Source organism: Chelonoidis abingdonii, chromosome 23 (genome assembly GCF_003597395.2).
Source record: "Chelonoidis abingdonii isolate Lonesome George chromosome 23, CheloAbing_2.0, whole genome shotgun sequence".
Taxonomy (NCBI): domain Eukaryota; kingdom Metazoa; phylum Chordata; order Testudines; family Testudinidae; genus Chelonoidis; species Chelonoidis abingdonii.
In genome coordinates this window covers 8,292,244-8,308,460 of record NC_133791.1, presented here as the reverse complement: position 1 = coordinate 8,308,460, position 16,217 = coordinate 8,292,244, and positions in this window count along the sequence as shown.

The window sequence follows — 16,217 nt, the reverse complement described above, 5'->3', positions numbered from 1 at the left end:
CTGGGGAGTTGGGGCTGACCACCTTCCTGCCTTGCTGAGCATGTCCCTGTGGTGAGGTGGAGCTGCAGGTAGCAGCACAAATTATGAGCCCAGTTTTATCCTTACATAAATACATCAATTCACAACCACAGTCTGTCTATGCATCTCATAAGCACCATCACATTCAGAACATTAAGAGCTTCACTAAAAGGCCTTACTTGACATTGTTTTACACATAATATTATTGTATTTAACCAGTTGGCTCAATTATTTACTCTCTGGGGTGCAGACCCCCTGTTCTCCCTTTAGGGTGTCCAGACCCTGGCTGTCACACCAGGGTAGCAGGGAGAGGGCAGCATACCAGGATAGATGGGCCCATTGGTCTGATCTGGGGTGAGGGGTGATACTGGGCTAGATGGACTCAGGGGTCTGATCTGGCCTATCATGTCTTGTGTCCCATCATTTAATTCCAATAGAGCTTGATGTGTCTTTGAACCCCAACATGGATTCTCTTGGGGAAAGTAACCCAAACTTTGGGTTCTCTCTCCCCTGCCACAAGGGAATCACTTATGTGTGAATCCCTCTGTGTTATCCAGAGAATTTCTAGCCGCTCAGAATCAGAGACTCTCTGTGGCAACGGAGGCCTCTCCAGGTTTTCTGGGCCCAGGCTGTCACCACTGCCCCATCCCTTCCTCCAGGCAGTGGCTAATCAGTAGATCCTACAAGTCTGTGGACCAGGCTCCCTGAGCCTGTGAAGTTCTATATTCATAGACTAAAGAGGGATGGAGGATTTATTGAATCACTCTTTTGACTAATATGTTTTTGGACTAGTCAGGTAGCTCTAACTTGGGGATTTATTTATTTATTGCAAAGAGACACAGGCTACAAATCCCCAAGTTTGATAAATAAATGTAAATGCATTGAGCGAAGTTATACCAAAACATTCTCAGTATAGGAATTCCCTTCTGTTTCACAAAATCTCTAATTCATTGTCATACCTGCTTCTAAGCTCACATAAAAGTGTCCAGAGACTTTCTAACCATTGCATTCCTAATCACTGCAGACCAAGCTCAATAATGCAGCTTTTCTGATTCAGTTTGTGCTTAGTGTTACATCCATCTCCGAACTCTAGACTAGAAAATTCTTGAATTACTGTCCACTTCCTTAACCACTAGTCCTGGCTGGTGCAAATCAGTGTCACTCCAGTGAACTCAAGGAAGTTGAGTTCATTTGCAATTGCTGAGGATCTGGCCCCAAAGTTGTAACTTTCAACACAGCAGCTGATCAGGGAAGTATCTGTGAGATGCTCTCTCTCTCTTAATAAGTGCTCCGCTATATGGAGTGCTCCAGAGAAGCAAGAAACAACTTTTTGTTTCAAAGATGGTAGAAGTTACCAGGGGGACAGCCAATTTAGACTTGATTCTGACCAGCAGGGTGGAATTAGTTGTGAATCTGAAGGTGGAAGGCAATTTGGGGGAAAGCGATTATGAAATCTATTCAATTCTAGTTCATTCTCAGGAAAGGAGTGAGAACAGCAGAATATGGACAATGGACTTCAAAAAAGCAGACTTAAGCTGACAGACTACTGGTAGGTAAGGTGCCATGGGAAGAAAATCTAAGGGAAAAAGGAGTTCAGGAAAGCTGGCAGTTTCTCAACGAGATAATATTAAAGGCTTAACTACAAACTATCCCATTACAAAGGAAAGACAGGAAGAATAGTAAGAGGCCAATATGGCTCCAACAGGAGCTCTTTAAGGACCTGAATATCAAAAAGGAATTAAAAAAAAAAAGGGTGGGAACATGGATAATTGCAAAAGGGAAATGCAAAGGAATAGCACAAGCATGTAGGAACAGAATCAGAAAGGCTAAGTCACAAAATGAGTTCTACCTAGGCAATAAGAGGAGGGTCTTGAGAGGGAAGAGAAAAAAGGACAGTGTAGGCACTCTGCTTAGCAGGGAAGGAGATGGCATCAAGCAGGCTCAAGTGTTTAATGACTAGTTTGCTTCAATCTTCACTAAAAAGGTTAATGGTGCCCAGATACTCAACACAATTAATATTAACAAAAGGGGAGGAACACAAGACAAAACAGGGAAAGAAGAGCTTAAAGACTATTTAGATTAGTTAGACATATTTAGGTCAGCAGGGCCTGATGAAATTTGTCCTAAGGTATTTAAGGAACAAGCTGAAGCAATCTCAGAACCATTAGCAATTATCTTCAAGAAATCCTGGAGGATGGGTGAGGATTGCAGAACAAACATAAAAAGAACAGGAGCACTTGTGGCACCTTAGAGATTAACAAATTTATTTCAGCAGAAGCTTTCGTGGGCTACAGCCCACTTCATCAGATGTAGCCCATGAAAGCTTATGCTCAAATAAATTTATTAGTCTCTAAGGTGCCACAAGTACTCCTGTTCTTTTTGCGGATACAGACTAACACGGATGCTACTCTGAGAACAAACATAGTACTTATTTTTAAAAGGGGAACAAAGAGGGGATTATAGACCACTCAGCCTAACTTTGATATCTGGAAAGATACTGGAATAAGTTATTAAACAATCAGTTTGTAAGCACCAGAAGACAATAGGGTTATAAGGAATAGCCAGCATGGATCTGTCAAGAACAAATCATGCCAAACCCACCTAATTTCCATCTTTGACAGAGTTACTGTCCTAGTAGATAGCTGGGAAGCAACAAACGTGATGTATCTTGAGTTTAGTAAAGCTTTTGACACAGTCCCACACAACATTCTCATAAGCAAACTCGGGAAATGTGGTCTAGAAGATGAAATTACAATAAGGTGGATGCACAGTTGTGAGGCCTCAGCTGGAACAGTGTCCAATTCTCGGTGCCGTACCTTAGGAAAGATGTGGATAAATTGGAGAGAGTCCATAGAAGAACAACAAAGATGATAAAAGGCTTAGATAACCTGACCTACAAGGAAAGGTAAAAAAAACTGGACATGGTCAGTCTTGAGAAAAGAAAGGTGAGGGAGCAACTCAGGACGGTGATCAAATGTTCCCCATGTCCATTGAAGGTAGAACGAGAAGTAAAGGGGCTGCAGTAATCTGCAGCAAGGAAGATTTAGATTAGATATTAGGAAAAGCTTTCCAACCCTAAGGGTAGTTAAGCCCTAGCATCAACTTCCAAGGGAGATTATAGAACTCCCATCACTGGCAGTTTTTAAGAACAGGCTGGACAAACACCTGTCAAGGGTGGTCTAGGTTTATGAGGTTCTGTCTCAGCACAGGGACTGGACTGGATGACCTCTTGAGGTCCTTTGCAGCCCCCCATTTCCATGATTCTGTGTTCTACTAAGATGCCATGGTGTTGGACACAGCATGAAAACTGATAACAGTGGAACAAAGTGTCTCCCTAGGATACTTATAGAGCCCCATCATCTCAACACCTCTCAGTCTTTCCTGTATTTATTCTTGCAACCCCACTGTGAGGTGGGCAAGTGCAATATCCCCGTTTTACAGATGGGGAGCTGAGGTCCAGCGAGACTAAGGAAAAGAAACTTGCTCAGAATTACACAGGAAGTCTGTGGCAGAGCAGGGAATTGAACCTGTCTGGCCTCAACCACTGGGCCATCCGTCCTCTGCTACGAGCATTAATCTGAGCTGTCTCTTGAAGAACCACAGCTCTGCAGCACCAGCACACGGAAGTCACAGCATGCTAACCACTGGCCCACACGGTTTCGATTCCAAATGTTCTCAGGAAGCATAAACATGCATTCCTTTTGTCATCTGCTTCCTTTCTCTCCCTCTGCCTCTCTCTTCCCACTGTAGCTTCTCTCTTGGGCTTTAGTGTCCTCTGTCTTGCACTTTGTGTGGTCACGTTATAGGTGCAAACTGTGGGTAAGGTGGCTTTCAAATGCTTTCCCCAGACATGTGAGAGGAGAATTCTGTGGCAGTAGCATTTCACACTCACTGCTTTGCAGGGGTGTCAGTGACAACATCAACGTCAGGGCCCACAGGGGGAGTTTTGGTGTTAGTGAAAGGTGCCAGGTTGACAGCCCTCGAGACTGACGTCGTCTTCACCAGAGAGCAGATAAACGCCAGGTAACATGGGGCAAACGCCCCAGGAGTACAGCAATTTTTTCTTCCCACCTTCCGGGGGAGACTCACTGATAGAGGTAATCTTTTGCCTCGCTGCTGTCACTACAGAGAGGGAGTCAGCTGGGCCGTTGCCCTAAGTGGACAACATCATTGATTATTCCTGTTAGCACCAGAGCACCCAGCAGCCACAGAATCCCATTGTGCTCGGCGCTGCACAAACACAGAATAGAAACAGTCCCTGCTCCAGGGAGCCTACAATCTAAATAATATTCAGGAAAGTCCAATGGCCTGTCAGACAGACTAGTGGTCCCTTCTGGCCTTATAATCGATGAATCTAGGAGTCTCGATGGGAGGCTAGAGTGTAGCTGGCTTGCTCAGTCTTCCTGGGTGTAGGGGAGAGGGTGGGGATTTCCTTTGTCCCCTAGTCCACCAAACAGAGTCAGCCACAATGCTTGCGCTACATGGAGTGTAAGGACAGCTAGAGCCGAGCCGGGCACACCACCTCCCACAGTGGGCATGGTGCATTGGGCATGCGGCCGAAACCTCGGGTCGCTCTCTTCAGTGCATCTCTAGGATGCTGCGACCGGGGCAGCGGGTCTGTGCAAGTCTGCCGCCCTGCATGATCCCTTCAGCGAAGGCCCGGGACACCCCAGCGAGCTGCTGTGCAAACATAGCTGCTTTCCTGATCCTCCGGGCACTGCACCCGTATCCACAGAACCCTGCCCAAATGCCACATCCAATGCACTTGGAGCTCACTCTAAAACCCAGGACGGATCATCTGGAGAGGGCTGAGGAGGGGGAGTCTCCTCTTGGATTGTTCCAACGTCCTGGTCAGGAGCCTAGTGGGGATCAGAGCAGGGCTCAGTCGGTGCTGCTCCCGAAGAAGGCATTTTGACTCCCGTGCCTCACGTTGACACTCCTCCCTCTCCACGCCCTCCGAGAGCTGCAGTGGCTGCGATAACCCATCATTTAACTCTGCATCCGTAACAGAGACGCACATACCTGCACTAACAACACGCACCACTGCCACCGAGCTGGGCAGGGTGCTCCCAAACAACCCCCCCAAGTCGATGCCATGTCGGCACAGGGAGCAGCCACACCACTGCCTTTTTGACTCAGCTCAGTGGCTGTTTGGTGGGGAAGTGAGCAGGGGCTGACTCCTGGCAGAGACTCTGCCTTCCCCTTCACTTGCAGCCATGAGCTGGGTCTCTGCCTGCATCCCTGGGCTTCCTCTTTGCCTGTTGCTCAGAAGGCATATCCAGCCACTGGTCAGGGGGTGGGAGCAAAGTCCTGTCATGGAAAGTAAAAGGTTTTCCTGAAAACCAGATGCCCTCATCCATTCCATCAGCGCGGCGCCCCTGGGAAGTGAAACTGAGAGCAGTAGACTTCAAGAGGCAGCCTGCAGGCTGGATGTGAGCTCAAAGTCAGGCAGGCACCCTAGCAACAAGCCACATCACCGGCAGCACTGTGGGCTGACGTCAGCCACGGGCTTCATGCTGAGGAGTCAAGTTTGGGTGGGAGGGGATGCGTGGGGAAAAGCCACAGAGAGGAGAGAACCTTTTCTGAGAACCGGGATGAGTGGCTTGCTGCCGGCCTCCCAGTCATGCCGCTGTGGCTTTGCTCTGCATTCCCAGAGCCACTCTACCCACATGGACACGCTGCTTAACAGTCCCTAGAGGAGCCCTGATGGTCGTTCTGACCCCAACAGGTGCTGAGACAAGGGGAAGTCCACAGGAGTTGCAAGTGCTTGACACTTCTGAGCAGCAGACCCTGGAAGCCACACAACAAGGCCACTGTCCTTCTGGGTTAGACAGAACTCCCTCCAGAGCTGCTTTGCAATCTGCTGGAGGGGCAGCAAGCTAGGCCAGATGCTCTCGTGGCTAAGCCACAGAACTAGGAGTGAGGAGACATGGGCTCTAGTCCAAGTCCTGACACTTAGGTAAGGCACTGCACCTCTCTATGCCTCAGTTTCCCCAGGTCTCCAGGAGAACCAAACAGACAGGAACTAGGGAGGGGTTAAAGGTTTTCAGTTATAGTAGAACAGATCAGGACTTTCACTCAGACCAAAGATGGACCCTTGAACCATGTCTAGTTTGCCTATTTCTTACAGGAACCATAACCACTCTTCTTCCCTGAGGGGTGAGCAGCACCCTGCCTCATTCTTCTCCTCGGTGCACTGAGGATTCCTCATCCCAAAAGGTGAGCATGCGGACAGGGAACAGACCCAGGAGAGCTGGGGCTGTGTTTCCCTGCTAGCCCTCGAACTACCAGCGCAGGCTGTGACCTCACCCTGCAGAACAGCTGTAGATTTGCAAAAGCAGGATAGTACCGAATGCTACAGGAGATGAGAGATAGCCGGACTGGGCACAGCAATAACTGCTGCAGCACATGCTGGCTAATGACTGGAGTTGGCCCCAAGGGGTGCTTGCCTCTGGGGTTACAGTTCAGTCTGCTACAGATGCATAGATTTTAAAGTCCAAAGAAACCACGGTCCAGTGATTCTCAGCCATCGACGTACCAGTCCCATGTCACTACAGAAACAAGCCTCAGGACTACTTCTCCCACCTAACAAATCAAGTTCAGTCTTTGGATGCTGGGCCATGAATCTAATCTCTCACTGCAGTGCACCCTAGAGTCTTAATGTCATACACGAATCCACGTAGGGACCTGATGGGTCTGAGGAGAAATGGTCTCAAATGAGAGAGGTGAGAAAGATGGCGAGCAGCTACGTGTGATGCACTGGGTGCGGCAGACCTAATCCAAGGTTGTGTTAATCACTGGGGCTTTATGGCCTTTTACATTCAAAATGGAAGTTTACCTGCTGTATTATTAATTCATGGTATCACTCATAACGCAGTAAACCCGTACCACCGTAGCGCCTGCCACACAGGTTCTCAACATACACAACACCTGCTGAAGTCAGTAGGAATTATGGGTCTGAGCCAAAACCCACTGTAATCAACAGGAGTCTTTCGATCACACCCCACGTAAACAAAGAGTTTGCAAGCCTGGGCCCTAATGCTGCAAACACAGAGAGGATTTTGCAGTGTTGCACATTGGCAGCTTCCTAAAGAAAAACACAGTCCTGCTCTTTCCCAATAGGGACAGATTCACTGGTATGTTGCAAACACACGATATGCAGGGTTGCCAACTTGCCATTTTATCCCAAGTCTCATGATACTTGGCATGTTTTTTAATCATAGAATCTCAGGGTTGGAAGGGACCTCAGGAGGTATCTAGTCCAACCCCCTGCTCAAAGCAGGACCAATCCCCAGATGGATTTTTGCCCCAGATCCCTAAATGGCTCCCTCAAGGATTGAACTCACAACCCTGGGTTTAGCAGACCAACGTTCTTGGCTCCAGGAGCCAGGTGCCTTACATGAGAATTGCAGCTTTCAGTCAAAGAGGTGAGTGTTCTAGCCCTCCAGGCAGATGTTGAGTAAAAAGAACCCAAAACGTGTCATTTAAAAAAAAAAAAACAAAAAAAACCTCTCATGATTTTTGCATCAATCTCATGATTTTTGCACTCTTGAGGCTGGCAATCCTGTATTTACACCAAATGCAGACCAAACCCATCGGCCCAATCTCTCTCACACACACACGTATATACTTACCACTGGGGAACTTCAGCTCATCCAGACTTTGCAGCCCCTGCATGTCCCCAAATTCCTTGCTCCTAATTAGCACTTCTAGAAGCCAGCAGCCCCCTGGGAGAAAGTGCAGTCCCTAGGGGCACTCACAGACCATATGCCATTGTGCCAGGAAAGCAGAGACAACACGCCCAGTGGGGAGAACTCTTGGAACGATGAACCTGGGAGCAGAGCACCGATGGGCAGGAATGACAAGTGAGCTGAGCTGAAGTGCGGAGCATGGCTGAGCGCTGCTGGTGCCTGAGGAGAATGAGATGGGGAAGGTAGAGAAGGGGTGTGGGTATGTAGAGGAGAGGAAGAAAAGGAGAGAGCAGTGGGAGTTGCAGTCTAGGTCTGAGCCAGGAAACAGAGACTGGGTGGCTGTGGGAGGAAGCATTGAGGGGGAAAAGCTCCTGTAAAGCCCAGAAGAATGGCTGAGCTGGGGAGTGGAGCACAGGGGAAGCTGGGTTGCTCAGGTGGTGCATCAGGGCAGGTCTGCAGAGGGGATACCTGTCAGTGACAATACCTGTGGGACAGGTCTGAGATGGAGAGCGGCAGCTAGAGGGTCACAGGTGTTGCTGAACGGGCACGATTGGACCCTGCCATTAACTATTTCCCTGTCATGAACCATTTTTGTCAGCTTGTTTACTTCTGATTTAGTCTCTTCATCATGGTGACAGGTTTTGCTTCAGGTGACGCCCTCAGGCGCCGATACCCTCCAGTAGTGGAACACATATAAGAAAAGACCAATGATCAGCAGCAGCACAGCTGGACCTAAACCACAACAGTCAGCAGCGACCTTTCAGTGCCGGTATCTGGATGTGAGATCGACGGGGCTTTTTTCAAAGTGTTCTTATTGATCTCAGAACTAATGACATTTCACTATTCTGCATCTTGCTCTGGCCTCTTGCCTCGCTCCTGCCAGACTGGGACAGTTGGCAGTGTCACTGCATGCCAGCGAGGCTGCTTCTGACCCCACATGGTGCTACCAAACATCCTCAAATCCCATTATCAGACAGGACCTAGGCCGGACTATCAGGAGTAATAGGCTGGATATATTCGGCAGGAGTCAAGGGGTTATATAGGTCCTTATTTGATGGGAAATTAGCCATTGCACGCTAAGAATCTTAAAAATAAAATCTAGCCTTCCTTCATCATGAAATTATAAAGCAACAACAAGGAAGAGGGGAATACCTGAGATCGAAAACTGGCTCTGCCTGTCTCCTTTCAGTAAGTCATGTTGGACCAGTTTCAAAGCCAGGTGACTAACATCAGGCACCGTGGCCTGATTTTCAGAGGCACTTGAACACTTGCAGTTCTCAGAGACATCTCCTTTGCTTAAAGAGTAAAACCCTCCAATTCCCAGACCAAGCCAAAGAAAGCAATAGGAGCAGAGTTCTTAAAAGATGCCTATGGGATTTGAATGCCCAGCTCCTATTAAAATGAATGGGTGTCAGGGCACCCAAATCCCCTAATCAGCTCTGAAAATCTCAGCCAGGGCTTCTAATGCGCTGGCCTAATGAGCTGATTCAGTTGCTATACCATGCGCATGGCTCTGTTTCTACTTGTTTGATGTTGTTTTGCCCTGTCTTGCTTCATTTCCAGGAGATGGGGAGCCCTCTGGCTACTGCATGTCAGTAACTCCAGGGACGAGGTGGTTTCTTCCACTTCTCTTCATGCAGAACTGGGCGGGGAGGGGGGGAAGCGCCACGCGTACCCACTCACAGGACAGATTATCCTTCTGATGTCTGCCCCATCCCACTCAGTTCTCTGAGAGCGGTATCTTTCCCAGTCATCCTTGCTCATGCTTCTTATAGCCGCATATTACAGGCTCAAAAAGTGGGGTTGACCTAAGGTTGAAGCAATGCATTGGGCTGTGTGGTTGGAAATGGACTATAGAAGAACACACATTATTAGGGCATCTTCTCCATCCTCCCTCAGAGCAGTGTTGGGATCTGTGAGGTGCTCCTAGCATTGGGATGGATGTAGTACAGAATCCAAGATAAAATAGTTAGATTAAACAAACAGATTGGGCGGATAGTCTTTGGTGAAGAGAGAACAGCTTTCCTATCTCTTATTCATTTGCATGCACATCACCAGACGCAGACTTCACAGAAAACTTCTCAGCTGGGGTCACCAGAACTACGTATTTGCTGAGATGTTGAAATATTTTTTGTGCGTATTGGAAATAAGGGCAGCATGATTAGTTCCTGCAAATGGCACCACTTACACCTAGTGTGGTTACACAGATGAACGCTAGGCTAGAAATGAACATCAGGTGGTAAAATTGTGACCATCATGGTAAAAACTGTGATGATGATGATGATGATGATGACGACTCATGATAACACAAGAGAGAAGCATCTGTTCAAATTTGCTGAGGTGGAGATGTGTTCTGATTGCTGACAGCGTAAGATCGAAGAAGCAACCCTGGTACATTTCCTAGAAGTAGGTAAGTAGCGTGTTAAGTCACAAGTGATGCTCAGAAATGCTGAAGGGTTAATAAACCTGACTAGATTCAGTCACCAGGCAGTTGGCCTTGCCAAACAGCTCTGCAAGTGCATCTTAGTGCCAATGCACAGAACCCCCTGGGAGTATAATCTAAAGAGTCCCATACAGTTCTGCCCTGGTACCTGATCCCTGAAGCACAACATCCCCTGCGATTCCAGTCCCGGGGATCTTTCTACACCTGCACACAGCTCTGCCATTGTGCCTCATTCCTGACCCGGAGAACATCCTGCTAGTGCAGTTGTAGGCTTTGACACAACTCTAACGATCATGTCAGTCCTGATCTGTTCTTCCAGTCCTGGGCCTCCTTCCACTGCAAATCTGTTCCGACCTGCAACACATGCGATTCCAGCCTAGCCCTCTAACATATAGACAACCCTGCAGGAGCAGATGAATTGTGTACAGCAATTTTATTCAAACCGTGGTCTCTGGTAGTAAATAGCTGTTGCATTAGACAGCTTGGGTAAAATCCTGGTTCTATTAATGTCAATGGCCAAAATCCCTTTAATTTCAATGAAGCCAGGATTTCAACCCTACTTTCTTTCACAGAGCAAGAAGAAACTAGGAAATCCAAGTTAACTGGACCAGCCAACAAGAACAGGGTTGGCTGCTATTAAGGTGTCCCTCCAGCAGATGTATCTATCAACAGGAGCAGGATATTAAATTGGAAGGGCCATTGACCAGTCTGGGAGAGTAAGTTGTATGTCCTCATGTCTGTTGATTTCTGCTGTGCTAAACTGATACAAGAAACAAACGACAAACCAATAAAAGTGAAAGTCCTCTGGGTCATACCAATTTAGCACCGGTGAAGCCAATGGTGGAATATTACATCCAGCTGTGACCTCCCTGCGTTAAAAAAGATGCTGAAAAGTTGGAGACGATACAGAAAAGAGTCACACAAATTATTCAAAGGCTGGGAAAAAATGACTTACCCTAAGAGACGGAACTCAGCTCAATATGCTTAGCTTGTCAAAAAGATGGAGAGGTGACTTGATTACAGTGTGCAAGTACCTTCAGGGAGAGAAATACCGGGTAGTAAAGGGCTCTAATTTAGCAGAAAAAGGCATAAGACTTGCCAGTGACAGAGGTTAAGGCCCTACAAATTAGAAATGAGAGACATTTTTTGCAGTGAGGGTGGAAAACCAATGGAACAAACTAACAAGGGAAGTGGTGGAATCTTCATATTTTGAAGTCGTCAGATCAAGACTAGATGCCTTTCTGGAAGCTGTGTTAGCCAGGCACACTATCGGGCTCAACACAGGGATAACTGGGTGAAAATCTTGAGCCTGTGTCAAGCAGGAAGTCTCACTTCTGGCCTTGAAATCTACTAATTTTACCCGCATGATTTACCCACCCACTCTTTATCTTCAGTACTTATATGAGTCCCATCACCGTAGCACCTCACAGTCTCAACACATTTATCTTTGCAACTCCCCTGTACTATTATATCCATTTTATGGATGAGGAACTAAGGCAACAAGAGACTAAGTGACTTGCCTAAGGGTACACAGAAAGTTTGTAGTAGAGCCAGGAACTGAATCCAGGTGTCGCAAGCCCCAGGCTAGCACTCAAACCATTGAACCGCCCTCCCTCTTGCTACTAGTTTCCAGAGTTTCCCTACATCCCTCTCTAGGCTTATAGCCGCTCCAGGAATAAGCCTGGTTCTTCAGAGTTACTAATATTGTTCAAACTTCACACTGCTGCTATGTCCTGCCACTTACTGACTTGAAGGGAGAACGCTTAACTTGCTGAAGTTTAACAGAAGGATAGAGGGGTCCCTCTACTGGTGCTATTGGGAATTATCTATAATATAAACCTGCACATTTAAAAACACCCAATGAGCCAATGCTATATAATACATAAGAATGTGAGCTAATAACCCTTTCTCCCTGCTTGTGTGCTAATCATAAAATATGCGCAGAATGTTTAAAAAATACTGAGATTTCCACTGATAGTTGAGTGAGCTAAGAGGGTTTTTAAATGTAAATGTTGCAGTGTTGCGATTATGTTCAGATCTCCACTTTTTAGCCCTCTTGGTTTTGGAGAAAATCTTTAAAAAGGGACTTGAACATAAACCGAAAAGCTAAGAAACCAGAAGGCAATTTTTTAAAAATTGTTATTTTAAAAAATCTCATTACTTTTAAGCCAATCTCATCATTTTAAAATGTTTTTGGGTTGGCCAGGCAGAACATTCCTTAGTTCCCTTCCACTTCATTGGGTGCATTTGCTAAACTGCAGGATGGCCTGGCTAAGTGAGTCAGACTTATAACCTGGTCAGAGTCTGCCCTCCGTTTGCCCAGAAGGGGAATTACTGTTTTATGGTACATTGGGGAAAATATGCCAGGCAGGACTGAAGTTTGCACTGGCAGAACAATGCAGGGTGTCCCAAACAAGGAATATAAGGATGGGGTAGATGCAGATCAGAACTGAGTGCACAGTCAGAACCATGCAAGGGCCCTGGAGTCCAGCAGTGATACCGCAGGTCTTGAATAAGGAAGTTTGGCAGAGCGGTGCATGGGAAGTATGCAGAACACTTGCTTTGCCTGCACTGTGGATTTCTTGGCAGTTTAAGACCTTCCTTCCTTCAAAACTATTAAAGCTGGAGGCTTTGCAAAGACATGATTCCTCTCCTGTTTGGAGTGCTAACGAACCTCCAGCATGCTGGCATCACCAGAGTTCTGTCTTAGCCTATAAATCTGGAGTCTCTTTCTGCTCGTTTGCATGTTCCAGGAACCAAAGTGTGAATCACCACACAGAGCACCCTTTACACTGGAAAAACTCCTTTAAAGGATTAAAACAAAAAGAGGGAGGAGAGAAACAACCTGCAAGCCAATCCTTTCCTTTTTGGCTCACCACATACCTCAGAAGTGAACAACTGTCAAGTCTGTCTTGGCCATTTGATGGGAGAGAGAATGCAGCAGATGAAAGGACCTGGGAGCAGCCATAACATCAGGTTCTTGTCATCACAGATCCATGGAGCAAAGCCAGAGGAGCTAGTGAGAAAAGAGAATAACGTTATGGCCAAATTTTTCAAAAGGGTAACTAACAAATGCAGCATGAATGTTGAATATTACAGTCGAATATGCAGTCTGAAATTAGCTCTAAGGGACAGCTACCCCAGGTGGGCCTTGCTAACGCTGGTCATTCAGATATTTTAAAGGGACAGCCTGTAAGCCTGAACAGATCTTTTTCAAGGTCTGAACACAGCAAAATACTAAACATGTGCTTAATTATCAGCATATGAGTTGCCCTGTTGAATCCACACAACCTACCTGGTGTGATGAAATGAGGCCCAAAAGAAAAAAAGAAAAAAACCTCAGGCAGGAAACAGTGCTATAGATTGCTCTCCTTTAATGTAAGAAGTTCTTTGAGAACCTTAGTTACATGATTCTGCCTTTCTGATGTAAGGAATGGCCAACAATTAAAGTGAGGGGATGCCAGATTTGCATGGATCATAGGTAACTTTGGGAATTATTAGTAGTGTCTTGAGCTGGTTGAAAAACAAGAACATTTTTGGGGGGAAAAATTTGACCCTGTTTTTCATTAAAAAAAAATTAGAATTTTTTTGACCAGTGCTGGTGACAGCCTTTGAAATGAGGGACAATTGAGAGGTTTTAGTGGGAGTGCTGGAGCGGAAAGTTAAGCGGACTTAAATACTTTGCTGAAGGGGCCTGACTTGACTTTTTGTTTTACTTGTGAACCAAAGGCCTGGCTTCCAGAGGTATAAATCTCATTACTTAGATTATAAACTCTCTAGGACAGGGAGCTTTATGTCTGAAGCCCTTCCAGCTCAGCCCTGAAATGCAAGAAACCAACAGGCCAAGCTAGTTGAAAAATGGTAAGCATGTTCTATACAAAAATAAAATAAAATAAAATAAAATAAAGAGGAAAAGATTCCAATTTTTCATGAGTTTCCCTCCCTCTTCTCCCCCTAACTCAATGAGAAAAGGGGGGGTGGGGAGGTGGGAAAAGAGGTAAAAAAGAAAAGAGGTGAATAAATCAAAAATCCAAACCAACTTTGACTGTCAGTTTTGAAAATCCAAACGCTTGGAGATTTTTTGCTTTTCACCTTTTTTTTTGTCATTTATTGTGAAAAAATGAAAATCGCTCACAAACCTATTCATTACAAATAAATCTCTCTACAAGACAGTGAAGATAGGCCCGTGGCTACATCTGATGTCTAGAGAGGACTAGCTAGTACAGTACAACTATACCAACAACCTCCCTAGTGGAGCTACAGTTCATACCAGCAGAGAGTTCTTTTGCTGGTACAGCTTGTACCACTTCCCCCAATAAAACAAGCTGAAGTGGCAAAAGGACTTTTTTGCTGCGATACCAGAGTCTACTCTAGGGTTTTTGCTGGTATAAAGAATCAGACCCCTGCCATTATTGTATCAGCAATTGTTTCCAGTATAGACCTAGCATCACTGGCTGAGACAAAGCTGCATGAGTTAGAAAAGCATCTCTGGGACTTCTTGCCAGAAGCCGTCACAAAAATGGGGAAATCTAAAAAGGTTTAAAAACAGGAACTGGCTCTGTCATGCAGGTACCCACCTCACAGAAGGGAAAGTTTCTCACTGTCATGTGGGCAGGCTCTGTGAGAGCAGTGTGGGTACAAAAGCACGGAGCACTTGGTTATTTTCAGATTCTCTGCTCCCTGCCGCGTCATTGTCTATCAGCTTTTTGGTAGAGCTGGGGTTTTACCACATGCAGGCTCTGCAATTTTCTACCCGGTGAAGAGGGAGGGGTTAAAGTTCATCTGGGCCATCTCTTTAAGGTTAAACCTTAAAAAAAAAAAAAAAAAAAAAAAAAGAGCTGAGCTGTACCAGTGCCAACCTTCCAAATCAAATCAATAAATTTGTTACATTCTGTAGAATGTAAGGGCCTGATCTCCAGCTTTGTCGTTCTCAGTGAAATCAGTGCTCAGCCCACCCCAGAAAATGAAGCCCATAAGGTCTAGATTCAGTTCTATTTTACACCGTTTGATGCTGATCCAAAGCCCCTTGAAATTAGTGGGAATCTTTCCCTTGATTTCAATGGATTTTGGATCAGATCAGGACCTGGGTGGGTTATTTGATTAAGTACATGGGAATTCGGTGGAAATTCTCCCAGTTGACTAGGGAAACCAGAGACAAAGCTATGAGATTCTGTCTCCAGTCTGCTGTCTCTCTCTTTCTTTCACCCTAACAGGAGCTTTGTGCTCTTTCTGTTGACTGTGCTTTAATTCAGTTGGTTAGATCAGTGGTTCTCAACTAGGGGTACATGTATCCTGGGGCTGGGGGTATGCAGAAGTCTTCCAGGGGGTAAATCAATTCAGCTAAGTATTTGCCTAGTTTTACAACAGGCAACATAAAAAAGCGAAGTCAGTACAAACTACAATTTTATACAGACAATGACTTCTTTATCCTGCTCTATAGACTACACACTTGAATGCAAGTTCATTTATATTCCAGTCGATTTATTTTATAATTATATGGTGTAGCCCATAGGATTATTTTACTAGCTATTATATTCTACTAATTCAGCCAGCAGTATTAATTAATATTTCTTTTTCTGATATTAATCCATTTTATTCTTATATTTTATCAGTATTAATTCCTTGGAATTTAGGATGTGTTGAGATATGTAGTTCCTAATAATAAGTTTTGCTGAAATGCAAGAAGCTTACCGGTTTGTAAGATCCAGTAAGATCTGCTACATAGCAAAATGTATAATCAGTTATAAATACGTCAGCATAAAAGCTGGCAACCTTTGGCACCATTAAGAATGGTCCCTGAACTTTGGGAAACCAAAGGGAGGAACTATCCCCATCATATCACAGGTTTATCCGGCTGGTAACCGCAGGGTACACCACAACTTGCGGTCATCAAGAGAGCCTAGGTTGGCAGTTTTGGAGTGAGATGCTTTCTAAATATAATAATAAGAATTAAGTGTCATAATCCACTAACCTATAGGAGAAGGGTACCCCTAAATTTCTTAGGGTACAGAAATAAGATTTGGGTATAGTAGGTTGGACCTGAATTACATACATCAGGATCCTAT